This window comes from Myotis davidii, unplaced genomic scaffold (assembly GCF_000327345.1).
Source record: "Myotis davidii unplaced genomic scaffold, ASM32734v1 scaffold192, whole genome shotgun sequence".
Classification (NCBI taxonomy): Eukaryota; Metazoa; Chordata; class Mammalia; order Chiroptera; family Vespertilionidae; genus Myotis; species Myotis davidii.
In genome coordinates this window covers 1,021,239-1,025,398 of record NW_006284346.1, presented here as the reverse complement: position 1 = coordinate 1,025,398, position 4,160 = coordinate 1,021,239, and the positions used below count along the sequence as shown (strand labels likewise).

At 37.7% G+C, this 4,160-nt stretch overlaps 1 long non-coding RNA gene across 1 annotated transcript; it reads left to right on the top strand.

The window, feature by feature from the left end:
• The first annotated feature begins 18 nt into the window (after positions 1–18).
• On the top strand, positions 19–1,188 carry LOC107184776. Its single transcript, XR_001515685.1, has 2 exons — positions 19–629; positions 752–1,188. It is a non-coding gene; the product is annotated as an uncharacterized LOC107184776 (long non-coding RNA).
• The last annotated feature ends 2,972 nt before the right edge of the window (positions 1,189–4,160 follow it).

Sequence of the window (4,160 nt, the reverse complement as noted above, 5' to 3'; positions counted from 1 at the left end):
CCCAGGCAAATAGGAATTTCTGAGGTGCCCCCCCACCCTCACCCCCAGTCCTGAAGGCCAAGGATTCAGATTGGGAGAAAATGAAGCAGTAAAAATACTGAGTACCCCCAAAGCGAAAAGGTAGTGGTTCAGAAGCTACACAGTTGCAACAAAACTATTTTGACGACAGGGTATAATTATTTTCTTGTAGGTAATATTAAAATAATTCCGACTTCATGAGTCAATATAGATGTGTATAATAAATGTGAGAGAGCTAGGACGATTTGTATGAAACCTCAACTGCTTGAACAATGTATAGATCATTTTGTTTGGAGACTTTTCTGGATTGCCAGACAGTGGCGTGTGTTTTATTCTAGCTTCTGGGAAGCATCCCACGGAAAGGGGGCGAGAAGCCACCACCCCTGCAGACAGCATTAACTACCACTGTCAGGAAATTAGAAACTGTTCCAAGCGCCTGATGGACAGAGTTTCAGGGAGCTTCCCCAGGCGAGTGGAAGACCCCATGGCTCTCTGGTCAGAGGAGGGACCTCTCCCTTGAAACTCCAGGGTTCCTATTTCCCCTCCGTCCTTGGCGATACATCCGTGTTTTCTTCTTTACTCGTAATAAGGCTGCGCCATAGGACTTGCAGGTTTGCGGCTGGTGAGTTGTTCTTTGTGGGGAAGTTCCCTAGCTTTGCGCCCCGGCTGCCCCGGGATGTTTTGGTTCCTTTGGAGGGAAGCTTATTGGAGTCTCACCATTTGTTCCAAACAGGGGGCCCCCTGGTGGCTAACTGTGAGTGAAAACGTTGGCCACTGAAGAAAACAGCCTGACCCTGATAGGCCACAACAGTTGACTGGTCATGGCAGGGGCCCAAAAGTGGGTAAACAACTTTTGTAATAAGGCCAGAAGGTGGAGGTGCTGCTGGTGGTGGTGGTGTGTGTAGATAAGGGTGATGTCAATCTTCCATCTGAAAGGTGCACGATAGGCCTTAAAGACTGCTGGAACTTTTTATTTTTTTCTCTTCTTGAGTATACCTTGGAGCTAAATTCTTTCTTAAGTAGGAAATGCGGTACAGAGAATGAATTATAACAAACACTGTTGCTTCCCGTTGTTCAAACGGCTTTGCCTTTCTGATCTCATTTGGCCTGGAAACTTCTGAAGTACAGAGTAAATTAAAACATTAAATAAATAATGTGGCATGACTCAAATAATTCATGAGGCTGTGATTGTAATAATGTTTTAGAACAATGGGGAGGACCATTTTAATGCGACGTTATTGAAACAACATGAACTGCTAGGATTCCATTTGAACGGGCCCTTGAAGGGCAGTCTCACAGGCTGCATGATGGTGACAAATGGTTACCAATACTCACTGAACTTATAGAGGGAAGCTCTAACCCAGCCGTGGGCAAACTACGGCCCTCGGGCCGGTTTACACTAGTGGGGACAATGAAGGAGAATTTTAAGGGGACTTAATTGAGGGCAGTCCTAATCCTGTAGATTTCAGAAGACATAACCAAACTGTTTTCATGACCCATGAGCACATTTCACCATAGCTGTCCATCTTCATTGCCAGGATCTGTACATTTTAAGCTAATGAATCATTTCAAGAGATTCATATACTCATTCATTCATTCAACAATAACTGGGTTAGAAGACGAGTAAAACATAGGCTCCAAAAGGGCTGGGATTAGACTGAAGTGAATGAGACCAGCGCAGGGTCCGAACCAGTCTTTATTTAAAAATTTGATACATTGTTCATCAGGGACAATGGTTGCATTAATTTTGATTTTAAAATATTGCATTAAAATATAATTTCTCTTGATTACTGAGATTTTGGACATCCCCTTGAATTTTACATCCACTTGCCTTACCCTAGTCCCCACTCTGCTGTGCCCTCATGTTACCAGAGCCTAATAAGAGAAGTAAAATTCTGTTAGAATTTTCTCTGTGTCAAAGATAACTAGTATACATTAAGGAACTTGAAGTCAGGAAGTTAAAGATGTGGGTGTAAAGTGAGGGTAAAAATCAGGAAGATTTCACAGAACTAGGTGCATTTGAAATAACCAAGAATAGGCCGGATTTGACCAGATTGTTGGAAACAAAGGAATGACCCGAACAGGGATGGACTCTTAAGCAGCACATCATGCTACCTCTAAGCAGGAGAAGGAGTCATCCTCTTCTTTTCTCTGCCAGTTCTAGGTTTGGTTGTTTGCCCTAAATGTATCATTTATGGATGCTCAAAATACGTCTGCAGTTGTGTCTGTAGGAGCGCTGTGACTAATGTTGTATGCAAGGCTGTGTAAACTTTGGATGAGGCAAATTGATTGTAATAGAGAGCTATAATACATGAAGATAGGAAGTGTCAATAAGACCTATATTGCCCTCAAATTGAGAATCTCATTTAACTAACAAAAGCAAATAAATTCAAAGATATAATTGTAACTCCAGATAAGACTCATTCAGGAATTTTAGGACCTGGAAATAGCCCATAAAACATGCATGTCACCAGCTAGAAACCTAGAAAATTCCCTAATTGCATTCTTTCTCTCTTCTTGTCTTCCAACGGGTGGTATAAGATTCTGGGGCCCCTGGGCAGGAACTAGTAAACCACAAGCTGGAAGGAACCTGGGTCCCTAAAACACCATACAGAGGAGAATGATAAGATTCACATTGGACTCTTCAGTGACTGAGTAATCAGCTTCTTCTGTGGTAAGCCACTGAAATATGAAAGCGTATTTGTTACAGTAGTTAGTGTTATGTCGTCACACCCATCAGCCAAGCCAAACTCTATTAGAGCCTAAATCATCTTTTCTTTAGATAGATACTATTAAAGTAATGAAGTAGGCCTAGGTGCATCAACCGTCGACATAGCTGTAAAACAAGGTGTGTTTAAAACAATGTTCAGAGTGATAATTTTTTTATTGAAGTATAATTTATGCACAGTAAATAGACAAATGCTAACTATTCAGTTTGATACATTTTTAGATTTTTATGCTGTTGTGTAATCACCACACAGAATAAGATAGGAAAAATTCCAGCAATTCAGAAAGTTTCTCTGTATGTATTCTGTGTTGATTAACATTCCTCTTCTAGAAGTCAACACTATTTTGAATCCTATCATCATTTATTAGCTTTGCTAATATCATTTATTTTATTGCGCTTCATATAAATGGAATCACACAATGTATTCTCTCTGATAGCTGGTTTCTTTCACACTATTGTAATGTTTTTGAGATAAATCCACATTACTGTGTGGATTAGATAGTTGTCCTATTTTTATTTTCTATTTTATATTCAATCATGTAAATATATAGTACTACAATTTATTTATTTATTCCAATTGGTGGATATTTCAGTTGTTTCCAGTTTGGGATTATTATAAATAAAGCAAATCATTCAATAAAATTTTTGAATAATTCTTTTTGATACATATATTCATATCTCTTGGACACATGCTTAGGAGTGGAATTGTTGGTCATATATTATCTCTTAATCATTCTATCAGAGCTCTGTTGTTCATTCTTACAGTTATCACAAATAAAATAAAATCTAATTTGAGTGAATAAATATTAGTATCATAGATATGAAAATCCTAAAAATAATTAATATTCAAGACAACTCTTACCTTATATAGCAATTATAAGTTCTGCTTGCAGCCACAAATCATTTCTATGTACTAACCCACATATTAAAAGCCTATACAAAAAATGATTTTGATGAATTAAAGTGCATTGAGAAAAAGGTGAGGGAAAGAAGGTAAGAATTCCAAAACATTTTTAAATTAAATACTAATTTTCAGCTGTCTGAAAAATAGATTTAAGATGAGCTGAATAATTGCTAATTGGACTGTAGTAACCATGTTCATCGTGAGCATACAAAAATATACTATGTTGTTAAATTCAGTCAGTCACAGAAGAAATTTAGTGGTTTAAGACACATCTTCCGCAAACATGTAAATTAAGTGTACTACTTTTTTTTGGTTATGTTTATGAAAAGTGGAAATGTGATTTTAAAAATTCTGTGAAAATATCCTTTCTGTTTAGGAAGGGAATAAAGTGCTTCTTAGTCATTTTCATGGAATAAATTCTAATTTGTCTAGGTACAATAACACATATAATATAACACTTATGATTATGGGCTATTTCCAGGTCCTAAAATTCCTGAATGAGTCTTATCT